This window comes from Salvelinus namaycush, chromosome 1, assembly GCF_016432855.1.
Source record: "Salvelinus namaycush isolate Seneca chromosome 1, SaNama_1.0, whole genome shotgun sequence".
NCBI lineage: Eukaryota > Metazoa > Chordata > Actinopteri > Salmoniformes > Salmonidae > Salvelinus > Salvelinus namaycush.
The window spans coordinates 63,033,304-63,052,400 of NC_052307.1; the positions used below are offsets into that span (position 1 = coordinate 63,033,304).

The 19,097-nt window shown below is 47.9% G+C and overlaps 1 long non-coding RNA gene across 1 annotated transcript in view; it reads right to left on the reverse strand.

The window, feature by feature from the left end:
- Positions 1-4,859: 4,859 nt before the first annotated feature.
- LOC120056127 overlaps positions 4,860-19,097 on the reverse strand; it is a 34,665-nt gene continuing 20,427 nt past the window's right edge. The window contains exon 4 of the long non-coding RNA XR_005477753.1: positions 4,860-4,933. This is a non-coding gene — a long non-coding RNA (uncharacterized LOC120056127). The remainder of the gene's footprint in view (positions 4,934-19,097) is intronic.

The window sequence follows — 19,097 nt, forward strand, 5'->3', positions numbered from 1 at the left end:
ATTGTCACTTCAGACATTAGCCACAGATCAAGCATGCAAAACAGGCCGGTGATTACAATAACCCGGGGTGAGGAAAAAAAACTGAGACAGAAGCCTGAGGAGGAAAAGGCTCAAATAAAACAAAACTGTTGGGTTCGGATCAGACAACATGGATGCCTCCGGGTTTTCTCCTAGTTCTGGTCCGGGTTGTAGCAGCGCTGAGGTGAGGAGAACTTGGCTGGGCTGGGTTGACATGTTGCAGCCTCGGGTACTGGAGGCTGTGTGGAGGGGAGCCCACACACATGCCTTCAGATGCAGCCTCTCTCTCCCTCTTCTCTCCTCTCCTCTCCATCCCGGCAGACGCTGTTCTGCCTTCTTCAGACTGACTGAGGAAACCCTCCAGATGAGGATTAGCTACCAGCTCCCGTGACAGGCAGAAATCTCAACTCCAAAAGCAGGCATCAAAGAAAAGCCAGAAGAGGCAGGACCATACTCTCGCAAAGACAAAACAAAAGTAAAAAAGCACAGGGGCTCCCCATCACCCGGCCCCGCATTAGTGTCCCTTAATTTATTATAGAAAATGTGCTTCTGCTACTGTTCCTTTGTAAAGGGGGTTTATGTGCCCCTCTCACCATGTCTTCCATCACACCAACCCTCCCCTTCCCTTCCTTAGCCTGCCTCCTTATCCCCCATCAGTCTGCCAGACAAGTTGTTTCCCACACACAGCCACCAACCCTTTTGTGAGAATAGAGTGCTTGTTTGTATGGGTATGGTGTGTGTGAGACTGTGTGTGTCTGTGCCAGTCTGGAGAGGAGGGGAGAAGAGAGGGTGTAGAACAAAAATTATCCTCTTTGTAAGTTATGGGAACACTGAGACAGACGCAGGCGCTCATAAATTATACGCTTAATTTGCATATTCCTGGCGTAAGACATTATGCAAATAACAGAGCATTTGCATAATGGATTCCTCTTGTTGCCTCAGTTGCCTCATGCTCCTTTTTATTTAATAATGGGGAAAAAACGAAAGGGTGTGAAAGAGGAGAGAATAGCGTGTTTCAGCCCCGTAGAGTGGTGTGCCAGCGCCCGTCTCACCATCCTATCGCAGCCTCCCCAAAACGCCAGCGCCAGACGGAGCCACTGCGAGGGATCTCGCCGCCCCACCAAAAGACAGAACAGGGAAAAGAGTCAACACTAAGAACATCAGCAATTAAACAGCTTACGACCAGACCCATATCAAATCTAAACACAGGCAGGGAGAGAGAGGGAAATTATAGATTACAGCTAGCCTGTATCCTGAGGCACCTGGTAACCTGGCTGTGTGTGTGTGTGTGTGTGTGTGTGTGTGTGTGTGTGTGTGTGTGTGTGTGTGTGTGTGTGTGTGTGTGTGTGTGTGTGTGTGTGTGTGTGTGTGTCTGAGTGTTGCTGTGTCTTAATGAGTCTGTTCTACCTTGACTATTAATGCGAGCAGCAGCCTGGCTAATTAACGGCACTTGGCAGACCCCTTTCAGAGGGAGGGGGGCATATTATTTAATAATTAAAACCTGCTCTGTCTCTCGTTTTTAACCTCATCAGCTCCGTTCGGAACGACCAGAAAAAATAAAAGACAGAAAAGATTGTGGCCAAGATAATTACCTAATCAAATATGACAGACATAGCTAATTCAGGCTAATTCTCAGCGAGGCTCCCCGAAACCGCTAATGACAAGAGAGAAAAGATAATTACCGCAAGGTACATAAGGAGCGCTATTAGAAAAATGACCTAAAACATGGCAATTTATTTACAACTTTGATTCGTCATCCATTTAATCCTCGAAGTTCCTTTAAAAAAAATGGGAAAAAGCTGAACAGATGGTCATATGAAAGAGTGGAAAGGCAAGACAGGACAGGAGAGTTGGTATCTGCTGGTGTGAAAGTGTGTTTAGTTTAGAGACAGAAAGAGAGAGAGGGACGGAGAGGGTGGAGAGAGAGAGGGAGGGTGAAAAAGGGAGGAGAAGGGTAGATAGAAAAAGGGGTGGGAGGTGGTTGCAGGAGGACTTTGATTATTTATAACAAAATGCCATTGCAACATCCTGCGGTGGGATCAGACAGCAAAACGTCAACTGCGATCAGCTATAGTCCAATAAGCAGCCTGAGTTCCTTCCCAGCGTACAGTGGGGTAGGGGCACTGCTCACTCACGTCTATAACACTACACTACACCAGAGCTGCTGGCTGCAGGGCTGGCTATCTCTCTGCTCCTCTACTAGCGCCAGCCAACGTGGAGGCTAGCTAGGGCAAGGTAGAGGCACAGGCGGTGCCAGGCAGAAGGGGGCGCGGGCGCAGGGCGCGACACACAGCTAGCCAGCCTATGGGAGATGTAAAGAGCAATTCATCAGCTTTTAGAGTCAATTAACCCGTATGTTAATTAATGTCAAGCCTATAGAACAAAAGGGGGGCTCAGGGGGGTGGGAGGCTAAGAGAGGAGAACGAAGGGAGGGTAAGAGAGGAAGAGACAGAAGAGAGGGGGCGGGCGAGTGAGAGAAACAAGCAGCGAATGCAGATGATGGCAGAGAGAAGCTGGCACAGTGCCATCCATTCAGTGGTAGCGCCAGGGCGGACTCGCGTTCGCTCTCGGGGGTAGGCGGCTAGATATAGACAGGGAGACAGAAGGACCCCCGCCTGATTTGGCAGCTAGTGCCACGCCAGGGGTGGGACTTTTTTGGGGGGAGGATAGGTGTTTTGCAAATAGTAGAAGTTTGAGTGCGGATACGGATGGGGTTCTGGAGACAAGTCTCAATGTCAAGTCAACGCCACCGCAGAGGAGAAGAGGAGAACATCTGCTGCCCCAGATTACAGAAGAAAAGAGCCTTCTGACGATGGGAAGAGAAGAGCGGCGCACCTGGAGGAATTTCAGTGGACACCTTGGGGGTTGGTATGGAGAGCTTGGCATAGCATGGTGGCAAGGAGTGGGGGGAGGAGGTATCGGTTTGAAAACAAAAAACAAAAGACGATAGGTGGCCCACAGCGCAGGATGCCAGTGGGATGGCGAAGGAGCCAGGGACCAGGGGAGATGAAGGAAATGGGCTCTGCCACAAGGGACTGGTGGGGTAAGTAGAAATTCGAGAACAACCAACACAGAGAAACTTGCAGCTTGTGGTGTTGTCCTAGAGACGACTGAGGGGTGGGACAAAAAGAAGCGCCTCTCTCTCTCTCTCTCGCTCTCCCTTCTCAAGCACAACCCCCTGTGCCAGGCAACCAGCCAGCCATCCAGGCAGCGTACGCCATGCCAACCTGCTCATCGACAGTCGCGGCGCACCCTAGGAAAACACAGGCGATGAAAAGGCACCATGTCTTTTCCATCTGGAAGGTGCCGTTTACGGATTTGCGGGAAAGTCACCGCTTCTGAGGATGCCCAAGGAGCGAGGTGATTTGGTACCCACGATCTTCGAGAGGTGTACCAGCGGGAACGCGGTGGCATCTGTCGCGGGAAAATGTAAGGGGGCGAGAGATGGTACACAACGATCAAGAGTAAATCAACAAGATCGGGCACCCGTCGCGGGTCGCTTGGCAAAGATAAAGAAAGCCAAGTGCAAACAAAGACCATCAAGTGCTTCAAATGACTAATTAGAACAACAAAAGTTTGGTCTGTTAATTAGCGCGACGGACGAAATGAAAGGAACGGGAAAGATTACAAACAAAACAAAGCGGGGGAAAACAAGACAAAACAAAAGCGGCAAGCTGTTCTGTGGGGAGGGGAGGGTGTGAAGCTGGTGCCTGTTTTTGTGCCAACCCCCCCACCCCCCTCCTCCTCTAACACACCATTTTCATCCAGCTCTCATCAAGCCGACTGGCAGCCACTGCGGTGAGGAATGTCTACCATGGGCACTGCTGCGTGCCTCCATGCCGCAGACCCTGCCAACCTGCCAATCGCCTGCCTGCCTGCCACAAGAGGGGAGGGAGGAAGAAAGGACCTGAGGGACTGTGCCAAGGTCTCAACAGCAGCTGTTTACAAAGACACACACACACACAAAAAGAAAAAAAACTGCAAACATGAGGACGCATACCAATGAACCGCCAACACAAATTATAATCAGAGGACAGACAGGAATTAATTTACTTTTCTCTCTGCGTTCGTTTAAATTGTACTTTTTGTTTATCGCGCATCATGGTTTCCTCCAGGTGTGTGGGACTTATGCGTGACAGGAACAACTTCTTGAAAAAATAAAAATAAAAGGCAAAAACAGAAAGCATGAAAATCTACTTCAGCAGCAAGCAAAGCTATGCCAGAAAGGCAGGCAGGCAGGCAGGCAGGCAGGCAGGCAGGTGTGTGTGTGTGTGTGTGTGTGTGTGTGTGTGTGTGTGTGTGTGTGTGTGTGTGTGTGTGTGTGTGTGTGTGTGTGTGTGTGTGTGTGTGTGTGTGTGTGTGTGCGTGCGTGCGTGCGATTTATCTACATTCACAGCAATCACCAGGGAGATGAATGGCTCAGGCTGTAGGCTCTATACAGCATCCACCAGTATGGGAACCAGACTGAGGCGAGGGGGATGCCACACAGACAACAGACATGCTGGAACAGTGGAGGGGGCAGGGGCACAGGAGGCAGGGGGACAGGAGCAGCAGCCCCGGCCACAGACACACACACTGGTGGGGTGGGGAGGGGAGGAGATACCCTACCCCAGCCGGCCTGCCTGCAGCTCCGCCAGGCGGAGGTAGGGGGGCCGTGGGAACACTTTCGACACCCCCTCACCCACGCTTTTTAGTTTGCCCCCTCCTTGCCAACCAACCAAAGGAACTACCAAACTCCACCCTTCCAGTGCTTTTATTGGCGTAAAGTGGAAGGGGTAAACTATGAGGAACAGATGCAGAAGGGGTACCAACCGGTTCGGGTCGCGGGTCTTGGTACTTACGGGGTCTGGAAGAACGTTGCCGTGGTTCCCACGAGGTCCACTGGCATCGGGCACAGAGCCAAGGATCGGCGCCGCTGCAAACAGACAGATTGGAGGGTTTCGTTAAGTTCACTAATTGCACCGGAATAATTACAACAATTAGCGAGGAAGAAATCAACATCAGCCATTGGCCATCACAAATGGATATCCCAAACTTTTTTTCCCTCTTGCTGGATTTTTGTTGGACAACAGGGCACGGTTGTGGAATATGAATAATTGAAGAAGCCATCCAAAGGGAGGGATTATAAGATCTTTGTGCTTCATACATTGCCTTGGCATACACCACCAAGATGTCAGAGCCAGGCTGCCACCAGTAAGGATAGGCTGGTATGGATGGTGGCATCTTTTTGGGCATCTACGCCGTGGTCGCTTAAACCTGCGATCCAAATACACACAATTAACGTTTTAATTCGTAATTCTGTTGTGTTTTTTCCCGTAACCTTCACGGCGGAACGCGTGTGGATATTATAATCTTTCGGAGCTAATGAGGTTTGGATGATCGGCCTTTTATTTAATTCCAAGGGGGATGTTAATTGCGCCACGTCTTCATTACATAAATGGATTACCAAAAAAAGAGAGCTCGCAGCAGAGCATGAGGGAGAAAGGGGGGAAATTGAGAGAGAGAGATTGAGAAAGGGGGGATATTTTCCTTCCTTCTATAATAAGACAGCATTCAAATAATGCAACACTACTCGCAAACAAGCAGAGAAAAGCTCCTGCAATGCTTGGCAATGCTAGTCTCTTCAAGTGCTATCCTGGAAAACCTGGTCTCTCTGCCTCCTCTCCTTTCCTCTCTGCTCTCTACAGCTCCAGTCCTCAGCTCTGGGGACTTTGCCTTCACTTCTCTGGATGTGGATCTTACAAAACAGGAGCGAGAAAATACCCTGCCTGGAATTTAATTTCTCTCAATTGGATATTATTAGTGTTCTCCTATAATTAGTATTGAGCTTTGTTCCAGTGGTGTCTGTCGTTGGCGCCGGGCGAAGCGGAATGGAGAGGAGACAACAGACACTGTGGCGGGCACTGGCTAATGTCCTCTGTGCTTAATCATCCTTCAGCAGAATGGTTTTATGCATATTTCATTTGCATATCATTAAATCGCTAAGGCACATTGGCAACTGGCAGCGGAGAGCGAGGGAGTGGAAATGGAGGAGCCCAAAGTGTAAAAAAAGGAAAGAGTGACTCATTATGCGATGGCAATCTTCAAAGCCGTGCGCCTGCTATTCCAGCAACCTGCCAATTGGTTTTAATTGAACGTTAATTAAAAAAGTGGGCGCGCTCAACCTTTCCAACTCGGATTAATTGAGTGTCTTCCAATCTGCGCAGCAAGGACTCGTCATGCATACAGTATGTGTGTGTGTATGTAAATTATGTGGATATCTATGGTTATAGTAAATTATTACAGGACGATTTGAAAAAAAAATGTAATCGCTGTAATTACAGCACCTTTAAACGGAATGGATTTTTTCCCCTCTTTTTTTCGCAGACGATTTAGCGGAGAACAAATCGCAAATATGTATTCTGTGATCTCTGGATATCATTAATACAACAAAATCATGTTGACGAGGAAGCGGGCATTTTACTCTTAATTATGTTTGACCTGCTGTAATGGTTTGACAGTCTCTACTTGGGAAGGTGGCAGCTGCTGCTGGCAGCGGGCGGGCAGCGCCAACGGGTCGGGGTGTGGGACCAGGGACCAGGAGAGCTGAAACCTGGTGACTCGGGGCACAGAGATAAGCATGGGAATCGCTGGGGGCATTCTGTTGCAACCCTTCACCATGTCCCTGGGAAAAGATAAAACCAACCCAACTGCCCACACATGCCCACCCCCCCGTCTGAAAAATAAATGTTGTGTAATTTATGCGCAAATTAATATGCTTGCCTGGACTCTGATTGCCTGTATTAAATCATTACAGGCGATTAATCCATTGTTTCTGATTCCAGAATGTCGTCCCCCCCCCCCCTGTATGGCGCACTGTCCTTTTGTGATGGGACACAAGGGGTGCATTGTTGGCTCCCAAGATACACACACACACACACACACACACACACACACACACACGCACACACACACACGCACACACACACACACACACACACACACACACACACAATTAATTAAGGCGTACAGATTGTGGACCGTTTCTGTCTCCCCCCACCCTCTGTTTCAGTTCGTGGGACTTTGCTAAAGATGTTTATTTTTATCATTTTTTATTTGACGCACTCTCCTGTCAATTTTCAGTATGATAATCTTTTTTTTTTTAAATACACAAAAAATATATATATATATATAGTATTTTTTATTATCATAAATCCAATTAAAGTTACTAAGAATGTTGAGGCCTTTAAACCCAAATAAAGGGTTTATTTTTCGCTGCGTCGTTTAATTCAAAAGAAAAAAGAAACTGCGTAACTCCAGATAAAATAAGCCCCGTGCAGAGAGAGCAGCGCCCGCCTGGCTCGGCTAATTGTGGATGCCCAAATTTCCAGACTTCCTGGCTAGGTCCGTCCCCTTGCGAGGCAAATCCCCTCAGGCCATATGCAGGAATATTCAAATGAAGCGAGCTTCACGCGCCGCACAATTAGCCGTGTTTAGTAATTTGAGTAATGAGAGCCGGAGGGGTAGTGTGGGCGGAGAGGCGGTACGGCGGGGAGCAGGCTGGTAGGAGAAGCCCGGCGCAGCATAGCGGGTATCAGCCTGGCGCTCTGCAGCCGCAGCACATGCAGATGTCGCTGTAGTTCTTCCAAAAGCTTTCCACCAGCCAGCCAAGAGGGAGGGGAGGTAACGAGGTTCTCGTTTGGCATCACACACACCTCCGCCGTATGTTTTAAGGAGTCATGAGTGTGTGTGAGAGAGGAGTGTGTGGGAACGAGGCTGGCAGCCGGGGGCGGAGGAGTTAAGATGGGTGAGGGTGGGGCTGATGGGTAAGAGGTAGGGGAAGCCTGTATGGAGGAATGTGGACATAAATAATAGTGGTGAAACGTGGGCAAGGTAAAGCCGAACCGACAGGATGACTGTGTGCTACTGAGCGTGTCACATGGTGTAGGCATTATGCAGAGTGCTCATATTAATATGCATAAGGGGCCTCTTTATTATGCAGCAGGGCGCGGTGCGGCAAGGGGGTAATATTGGTAGGCTGTGTAGATCAGCCATTCTCTGGTTACAGTCTGGGAATGTTATCTTTCTCTGAACAAACACAGCCCTCACTTCCAAATGTGTAATTATCACGTATATCCATGGCGTTCCATCTGAAAAGAAAAGAAAACTCAAGTGGTGGTGATTTCTACCGCAGTGTCCGATTGACTGGCATGTTATGACCTGCCCCCGCCCACCCATACCCTCCTCCTACAACCCCTCCCCCTCACACACCCCTTACTAGTCCTTCCATTTCATCATTTGGGAGTCACTCTGGAAACGCACCCGAGTGTCGCAGCGGTCTAAGGCACTGCATCTCAGTGCTAGAGGCGTCACTACAGACCCTGGTTTGATCCCGGGCTGTATCACAACCGGCCGTGATCGGGAGTCCCATAGGGCGGCACACAATTGGCCCAGTGTCATCCGGGTTAGGGGAGGGTTTGGCCAGGGTAGGTCATCATTGTAAAATAACAATTTGTTCTTAACTGACTTGCCTAGTTAAATAAAGGTAAAAAAACGAAAAAAGTGAGATGATAGGGTCCAGATTTCATGAGACTGGTCTCCCTGGCAAACAACATCAAACAAAACAAACCAAGCAGCCTCATGGGACCCCATGAAATATGGAGCAATAACCCATGAGAAAGACTGACAGAAAGACAGAAAAGCCTACATATCCAGGGGGACGGCACATACAGACTGGCACAACAAGCCAGTGTAGTCACCATGATGGGTGCAGAATGATGGGGTAGTGCCAGTGGCTGGCAGGCAGGCAGGGTTTAGGGAGCTTTTAGTCATTCTACCCTCCAACACCACTTGACCTTGAGAGAGGAGGTCATCTTGCTGTAAAAGTAGAGTCACTTTCCTCTGTACCTCCAGAGCAGAGCAGCCAGTCCCCCTATCCCAGAGCCCCTTGGTCATTAGTCACCTGCTGCAGCACAGAGAGGACAGGCATGCCACAGTGCATGGGGACAGGGACAGAGACACTACAGCCTGGTTTCAGTGGTACGTATATACTGTACCAAACTTTAGATGAAAAGTCTTAGAAGATTCTATCATTGGTAAATAACTTAGTTAGCTGTGACCTGTGTTCACCTGGGATGTGGCCAAAGTGACCAGAGAGACATACTGCTGCCTGGTCACTTCAAATACAACTATCAGATGACCTCACCTATGATGAAGAGTAGTTTCCTCCTCCTCTACCAGATTTAATAAAGCCTAATAAACTATTTATTAATGAATTAAATAACTATTATATATGAGACATGGGTAGGCAGGCATAGTCCCTAAATAGCCTAGCTATCATGTGCTTAAATCCATCCAGTGCACTATTGTTCCATTGTGAATAGGGTTGACACACTGACACCTAAAGCACATTTCAGGTGACTAGCACCGTGGGGCTCGTCACCGTGTGTAGCCCAGTCACCAGTCACCAGCCACAGAGGTTTACAGCCTCAAGGCCTCTACAGTAAACGTACAGCTGCATGTCTCTGTGCTGCCATTAAAGAGGTGACAATGTGACTATATCCTCCCAGTGACTGATGACCGTTCACAACCAGACAGGCCTTCTCAGATATCAGGCTCTGTCCCTGGCTCAACACTGTTACTTCAGGACTCTCACTCTTCTTCAGGCTAACCTTGTTCAACACTATTAATAATGGCTGTAGAGGTTGTTGGGATCAGTGGGCCTTAGCAGGGCAAAATGTTACATGGTCAGTCTGCCTTACATCCAGGGAAGTCCCCCCACAAAAACCCACAGCCTCTTAGATCCTCCTAGACCTGGATTTCCCAGAATACGTTGTGGGAATCATTGGGACAGAGTCACTGTGTCGCCGTCTGTAATTCACTGCTATCATTCACAGGGGCTGAAAGAGAAATTGGTGGATATTAAAATAAGCAAATTAGCATGAGCATTAGGCAGCAGGTAAGCATGCTTGATGTTATTGAGTGAGAGTGTCTGCACCTCAAATAGACTGATACACTCAGATGCTCTCCAGCACAACCCAAAGAGCCCTCGACAACCCTCCTCCACCATGCCTGTAGTGTTAATACACACAGCTAAACGGAACTCCTGGTTTACTAACCACTCTCCTCTTCCCCTTCTCTTCTCCCTCATTTTCTCTCTGACTAATGAGTGTTCGTTAGGCCAAACAGGGGCACTGGAACCTCACCTAAACATTTCCACAGCAGCACCGCTTCACCTTGTGACCTCTCACACTACGCCGCGCAGCTACGGGGAACGCTGCCTACTGTTAAATCTGCACCCCTGTGTGTGTGCTGCAGCTCAGGCCCAGCTGAGAGCTAACACTATCTCTTGAACCGCTGCCCAGTCCAGGCCTGCACATTAATTGGTTCCTGGTAATTCTATCAGATTAGTATTAATACGGTGTCACTGAGGCAATCGAGGTGACCCGCACTGTCTCACTGGCTTAATATAAACTAGCGTGAAGGTCAATTGTCAATCATTCGGCACAATATGATAATAAGCCTTTAAAGTTGGGTAGAGGATGTTAGTAGCATGACTGTCATAACCGCGGAGCTGCATAGGGAGGCATTTATAGATGAGGCTGGGGGGGTCTGATTCAGACTCCATTCCTCTGCTAGAACAGTATGAGAAATGATCCTGAAATGCATGTTGCATCCTCAACATCAACAGAGAGCAATAGATATCCCTGAACTGGGCCCTCATACAGTACAAGCTAGTATTCATACTGGATGTTGTAACTCGTACAGTAGACCATCTATACCTTAGCAACATCTCAACTCCCCATCTGGTCTTAATGAGTGACTGGGAGGGACGCCTAGTGAAAATGACCTTGGACTACCAGGAGGTGGTGTACAGTAGCAGTCAGCTGACCATGGACGTGCTACAGCAGCAGAGCAGTGCTTACAGCAGAGTGGTTGTCAGAGAGGGATATAAATAGAGACACCGTGACATCACAGCGTGACTATACTGGCTGGCCCCATGTGAAGCTGCAGCCTGCCCTCTTCACTGGGAATAGACTCCCCTGAGAGGAGCTGTACAGTACACACAGGCTGACTGAAGGGGAGGAAGAAAGGAGAGCCTGGTAGATGTACTACCTGAATGTCCATCCTCAGTCTGTGTGCCCAGTGAGAAGGTGACAGAGAGATAGAGAGAGAGTGTGTGTGTGTGTGTGTGTGTGTGTGTGTGTGTGTGTGTGTGTGTGTGTGTGTGTGTGTGTGTGTGTGTGTGTGTGTGTGTGTGTGTGTGTGTGTGTGTGTGTGTGTGTGTGTGTGTGTGTGTATGTGTGTGTGTGTGTGTGTGTGTGTGTGTGAGAGAGCTAAGAAGACAGCAGCTGGGAGGATATGAGAGGCCTGACATGGTCTCTGATCAGGCCTAAGAGAGAGAGCAAGGGAGAAAGAGAGAGAGAAACTGAGTGTCTGTGCTGAATCCCATAGGGCCTGAACCGGGCGGCTGGCAGGGGAGCCATTACACGCGTGTCTCTGACAGCTCACTCTCTCATTACAGCAGCAGGCTGCCTGTAGTCCCCATGCTGCTGCTGCTACTGTACTGTACCATCTCATCTACCACTACTACTGTCTCCCTCCTATACATACTCATCATCACAGCTTCAGCCACCACTACTACTCCCACTGTCTACTACGGACTCCCCTACTCAACTCCACCACAGCTTTTACAACCACCACAACCCCCTGCCATGGATTCTACCATAGATTATTTCTATGGTGTCTATTATCTCTCTCTGGTATACAGCTGCCAAATAGAATCTACCTCCTCCCCCTGACTAGGTGTGCCCTGGCTCATAGGCACACCTAGGCTACATCCTCCCATCATGGCTGTTTCAGTCGATGGAAATGCTGATTCTACTTGGCCATATTCTCTCTGTCATTGACACCCAACAGCTGCCAGAGGCCCAGTGCAGCGCTGCATGCTGGCCAGCCAGAGTCCATCCCAGAGGTGAGCCTAACCCTGGCCTAATGGATCTACTGCAGCCCTGATCTAATAAGACCTAATAATAATGGAGTCCTGCCGAAATACTCAGCAGCTCAAACCGACACAGGGAACCACTCCAAGTTACGTGTTGCACAGAATTTACAGTTCCTGTCAGGAGAACCCTGTCGGCCCAGAACTCCCCCTCCTCCAAATGAGCCCGGACTCAGAATGAGAATGAGAAAAAGGCAAGAGGGCCGCTCATAAGAATAGACTTAGGCTGGGAAACGCATAGCAATATGACCTCTGCTGGCTGAGGAAAAAATGTGCTGCCTCCACAGTTTACTGCTAAAGAGCAATGACAGACTTAATTGGATCGAAAGAGACATTTCTTCAGTTTTCTTTGGCAAATCCCGCGGCTGAGGTTAGAGAAACTGCTCAAAAGAGGTAGCCAACTTAAACAAAGGCTCTCTGAGGCACACAGACCTGCATCTGTAGCTGTTTAAGCACTATACGCATGAGGCCCTGGTTGAACACTGCTCGAATCATTCATACAAGGCCGCAGCGCAAATAAAACTAACATGTACTACTCCGAGCTGTCCTCCGTCCAACCCAAACCTTTTTAAACTCGCCATTGTAATGAAAAAAAATCACACGCATATAAAATTCCTCAATATAAAGCCAAACACCAAAGATAAAAACCACACACAATCCCTACAGCTGTGGCAGTCTACAGGCGAGCCGTGTTGAACTTGTGAATCCGACCTAGAATAACACTTTCACGCCGCAGTGAAATATATGGCCATCTTTACTGGGAAACACTGCTTTTTACGGCAGTGTAGCCTACCTGACACCTGAGTGGGTGCGAGTGCATGTGTGTGCGTGCAAGTAATGTCCTTCCTACTGCAGTGAATCATGTTCATATGCACTCATAAAGAGAGCAGCATAGCTGGGTGAAGCTGCAGTAACTTAGCTACTAACCCTCCCCTTGATAGGGGAGTTGGACTTTAACTCCAGCAGTTGTTCCTCTCTCATGTCCAGTCTTTTAAATGATTGGCACAAAAGACACTATAGAGGGCCTTGAAGACCTCTTTCCTCATCCCATAGGCCAAAAGCATGAACCCTTTTTTCAGTGCCAATCTGGAGCATTACGCCGATCACAGCGAGAACAAACAGAGGAAATGTGCCTTTTACAACTAACACCGCTATTATTCCATTTTCATTTCTCCTTACTTTATGGATTTGCCTTCTTTGCGTCCCGGCTCAGAGGAAACGGTTCATTAAAAAGGAATGTCTATTTTTCCTATTCTTTTTTTAATGTGGTGGACAGGGATATTAGCCAATCCCTCTGTTCAGCAAGTGAAAGGCCAGACATCCTCCTGGTTGACTGCTGCTGCTCTCTGGTCATGCTGGCTTCATTAGAGCCAGATTCCTGACATCACAAAGAGACCATGCATATCACAGAGACCAGCAGCAGGACCAGGAGGATCGGGGAGGCAGGGGAGACTGAGGGGGAGACAGGATAGAAAGATGGGGGAGTGAGGAAAGAAAGAGGGATGAAGGGTGGAGGTTTATGAGAGAGTAATAGTGGGTACCGAAGTGGGTGATGGAGAATGAGAGGTAACTAATTGAACTTGAGGGGGTGGAGAGATGAATGAGAGAAATAAACAGGAATGAAGTCTGTGGAAATATAGAGAGTTAAGAAGAGATAACAAATGGTTAATGACCAGAGCCACAGGCTTTACCAAGCATTGATCCACATTCTAACGCCCGTCCCCTCACAAGCACACACACACACACACACACACACACACACACACACACACACACACACACACACACACACACACACACACACACACACACACACACACACACACACACACACACACACACACACACACACACACACACACACTCTGAATCGTGTTCCACCACCCAAATGTGATGATGAGTATGGTCTATGAATCAATACGTAGTGAGGAAAGACAAAGGCCACCGACAACTGGTTGAGAGCCCCACCAGATCCACTCTGGGTGGGGCCTGGTTGATTTGTTAATGGTACATAATAGAGCCCATTTTCACCAGGCATGTTAAATCATACACCAGCGGCCCCTTTGTGAGCATTGAAGCAAAACAAAGACATTTAATACAGAAGTCCACTGCTTATTCTTTATGCCCTCCTTCCAAAGCTCGCCACTGAATTGGATTTTCTCAGCACTGTTTTCTAATTTGAAACATCCATCATTTATTATTAAAGAAAGGGAAGAAAGAGAAGGCTTGCCTTCGGCAGCTCTAGCAACCCCAACACCTCCTCCCCCCATGCAACACTTTTCAGCAGCCTTAGCCCTTCACTGCAGTTAACTTTACTTTCTCCATCTCTGCAGAGCTGGTCAATGTAATGACACGTAAATATGGTGTGGCTGTTTGACTGGTGAGCAGCGGGTGCTGAAACGGTGATTCAGGCAGTGTGTGTGTGTGTGTGTGTTGTGATGGATATGCTATGGCTGCCAGACAGTGGGTGAGTGGTAGCTGTCAATGGCTCATACAGAAACAGAAGGTGGTGGTGCGTTTCTCCCAAACCCCAGGAAATCCTTGGCGTTAATAAAAGCCCCTCTGTGTCCTTTAGTAATCCTGTTCTGTATTATCACCACGCTGCAGCTAAATGTTGCAATTAGCCCACCCTTTTTCATGCAAATCAACTTGACAGCCCCACAATCAGTCGGTTACGCCAGCTCTCGCTCTCCCTCCTCTCTCCTTGCTCCCTCGTTCCTCTCTCCCTGCTCCCTCCTCTCTCCCTGCTCCCTCACTCTCTCCCTCCTCCCTCGCTCTCTCCCTCCTCTCTCCCTGCTCCCTCGCTCTCTCCCTCCTTCCTTCCTTGTCCCTCGCTCTCTCCCTCCTCTCTCCCTGCTCCCTCGCTCTCTCCCTCCTCTCTCCCTGCTCCCTTGCTCTCTCCCTCCTCTCTCCCTGCTCCCTTGCTCTCTTTGGCATTTGCGGCGGTCGCCACATTTCCATTATGTATAATATCAGTTTGGAATATGCACGGCTCAACGCCGGGCCGCGTGTTGATTAGTGTAACATTACATATGTTAAGTCCAAAAGGGAGTCATTTGCCTCACTCATGCTCCAGTGCACCTCTATGGTCAGCCCGAAAATACAACAGGGCTCATGTTAATAAGCATAAGCTGCTCCCACCAAACATGGGAGAGAGGGGGTGAAGAAGGGGGGCGTTGGGGTGCTTTTGGGCTTTCAATGGTTCATGTGAGCATTTGGGCTACATGCTGTGTGGCCTGCACAAAACAAACAGTGCTCAACATTAGTGTTTTACAAGTGCTGACAGTTCTCTATTGTATATCCTCTATTGTATATGTTCCTGTGTGTGGTCTGAGCTGCACAATGGATCCCAGGGCCCCCCATCCAACCCCCCATTTCTAAGAGCCACCATTTAGGAGATATGCAGCAGCCCTGCTAGTAGTGACAGGTGGCTACTGCCTCAGGGCGCTGAGGCTATGGATCTAACGCACGCGCAGGCACACACACACACACACGTCAGTTCAGCGCCCTGCTTTCCATAAGCTTCAATGTTGTAAACATACGTATGTATACATGTCCCCATAAACGATGATGTATGTACTGTTGTAAAGGCACCATGCTTTATTGCAACTTGGTCATTGGGATTACAAATAGACACCATTTGGTCATTGGAGGAGTCCAATCACAGAACTGCATGGGTGTGTGCTGGCATGATGGATGGATGCGGCTTGATTATCATTAAAAAGTCATTTACAAGACAAATAGGGACTAGCTTTTCAAATTATGGTTACTTTATTGCTCATTTGGGTTTGGAGACAAAATGTAGTGTGAACAACCGGCCGTTAGCTTGCCTTGGCGATTACTACAGAGCTGTACAGGATGATTGGTCAGCACCGTGAACAGGTGGGCTGAGGTTCTGGGAGGTGGAGGATGTGGGCAGGAAGGGCAGTGGGGCAGTCTCTAGCTAGCACCAGGGACGCTGTGCCCTTGTGTGCAAGACCAGAAAAGGCCATTTAGTCTCATGGTGGTGCTGCTTCATTAACATGCTGCCATTCTAGAAAAACTCTCCAAATTCATCTCTTCATCAAAGTCCTTAACAAAGTACAGAGGCGGATGGGGAGCCAGCCGGCAGAATAACAGGGAAATAACCAAGTGATCTTTTTTTTCTGAGGGTCAAGTAAATTAAAGCTGACAGAAATAACATCGGGGGAGAATTTAAAAGAAGATGGGGAAAAAACGAGGGATGGATGAGAGAGACAGAGAGGGAGGGAGAAGTGCTGCAAGATGGGTCTCTGTGCCTTTAAGCGGAAGTCTCAATCTCACGTAGTTTTGTTCCTTAAAAGGAAATCAGAAGGCTTAGCTGAGGCATTGCCTTGAAAGTCATGAATAAACATCAGATTGCTTTTCTGCGCATACATCACAAGAAGACACTACCTAATGGAGGACTCCTCCTCGCCCTCCGACACATGAAAAGGCAGTGAAATTACCCACCAAACCATGCAGCCGCATGGCTCTAAAATGGACCGCTGAGGGAGGGAGGGAGGGAGGGAGGGAGGGAGGGAGGGAGGGAGGGAGGGAGGGAGGGAGGGAGGGAGGGAGGGAGGGAGCAGAAGAGAGGAGAGGAATCCTTTAATAAAATGGCTCCCCATGATAACCATCTTTCTAAGCTTCGGAGCTCTCTATGTTCGTGACAGAAAATAAATCAAATAATATATGCTTGCTACAAAAATAATTTACAATGAGAAGAATTCAGAACTGCTTTGCATCTCGGGCCAAAGCCATTTCTCCATTCCTCCACTCTCCTTTGTCATCAATGTTCCGTGCTCATCATTTCTGCATGTGTTGATTCTGCCGCCACATTAAGGAGCAGTTGCCATTTCAGAGCGGCCATTTAACAAAGCAAAAGAGTATTATTCTGGGCCTCTAAAGGAAATGAAATTGCATTTATCAGCGTGTCTCTGCTCAGAGAGGGAGAGTGAACGTGTTATGAGGAGCGGAGCGGTTGACTGGCTGCAGTAAAATGTCATCTCTCTCCACACTGGGCCCACTGATAAGAGCAGCTGCCTGGTTCACACTGTGTAGCCACACAAAATGGACACGCTGCAGAGGAGAGGAGAGAGACCTGCCTGGGAGAGAGGGACAGACAGAGAGAAAGAGGAGGAGAGAGGAGGAGAGGGAGATATATATAGAGAGAGAGGAGGAGAGAGGAGGAGAGGGAGAATGACTGAGAGAAAGAAGGGAGCAGGAGAGAGGGGGGGGGGATAATGGAGGAGACAGATAAATACAGTGACAGAGACAGACACAGCGGTAGTACAATGAAAAAGTGATAATGAGAGAGAGAATAAGAAAGATAGATGGACTGAAACCAGACATGAAGAGAAGGAATAGACTCTACACAGCTCAGCTATGACCTATAGGCCCCATGAGTGTCATTGACACAGTCCACACATGATATCAGGCTCTGACTAGCAACTCTATACTAGCAGATTCACTGAAGTTCACATCAGCAGTAGATAAGCCAGCCTTAGTATTTTGTAAAAGGATAGGCTTACCTCACTATCATTCAGCTCTAATAACATCTTAACACAATTCAAGTATCATGCTAGAAACAAACACCTATTCAGATGAATAATGATTCAAACCATTTGTTGATGTACAGTTGAAGTCGGAAGTTTACATACACTTAGGTTGGAGTCATTAAAACTCGTTTTTCAACCACTCCACAAATTTCTTGTTAACAAAATGTCGTTTTGGCAAGTCGGTTAGGACATCTACTTTGTGCATGACACAAGTCATTTTTCCAACAATTGTTTACAGACAGATTATTTCATTTCTAATTCACTGTATCACAATTCCAGTGGGTCAGAAGTTTACATACACTAAGTTGAATGTGCCTTTAAACAGCTTGGAAAATTACAGAAAATGATGTCATGGCTTTAGAAGCTTCTGATAGGCTAATTGACATCATTGGAGTCAATTGGAGGTGTACCTGTGGATGTATTTCAAGGCCTACCTTCAAACTCAGTGCCTCTTTGCTTGACGTCATGGGAAAATCAAAAGAAATCAGCCAAGACCTTGTAGAATTGTAGACCTCCACAAGTCTGATTCATCCTTGGGAGCAATTTCCAAACGCCTGAAGGTACCACGTTCATCTGTACAAACAATAATACGCAAGTATAAACACCATGGGACCACGCAGCCGTCATACCGCTCAGGAAGGAGACACGTTCTGTCTCCTAGAGATAAATGTACTTTGGTGCAAAAAGTGCAAATCAATCCCAGAACAACAGCAAAGGACCTTGTGAAGATGCTGGAGGAAACAGGTACAAAAGTATCTATATCCACAGTAAAACAGGTCCTATATCAACATAACCTGAAAGGCCGCTCAGCAAGGAAGAAGCCACTGCTCCAATACCGACATAAATAAGCCAGACTACGGTTTGCAAATGCACATGGGGACGAAGATCGTACTTTTTGGAGAAATGTCCTCTGGTCTGATGAAACAAAAATATAACTGTTTGGCCATAATGACCATCGTTATGTTTGGAGGAAAAAGGGGGAGGCTTGCAAGCCGAAGAACACCATCCCAACCATGAAGCACGGGGGTGGCAGCATCGTGTTGTGGGGGTGCTTTGCTGCAGGAGGGACTGGTGCACTTCACAAAATAGATGGCATCATGAAGCAGGAAGATTATGTGGATATATTGAAGCAAAATCTCAAGACATCAGTCAGGCAGTTAAAGCCTGGTCGCAAATGGGTCTTCCAAATGGACAATGACCCCAAGCATACTTCCAAAGTTGTGGCAAAATGGCTTAAGGACAACAAAGTCAAGGTATCGGAGTGGCCATCACAAAGCCCTGACCTCAATCCTATAGAAAATTTGTGGGCAGAACTGAAAATGCGTGTGTGAGCAAGGAGGCCTACAAACCTGACTCAGTTACACCGGCTCTGTCAGGAGGAATGGGCCAAAATTCACCCAACTTATTGTGGGAAGCTTGTGAAAGGCTACCCAAAATGTTTAACCCAAGTTAAACAATTTAAAGGCAATGCTACCAAATACTAATTGAGTGCAAGTAAACTTCTGACCCACTGGGAATGTGATGAAAGAAATAAAAACTGA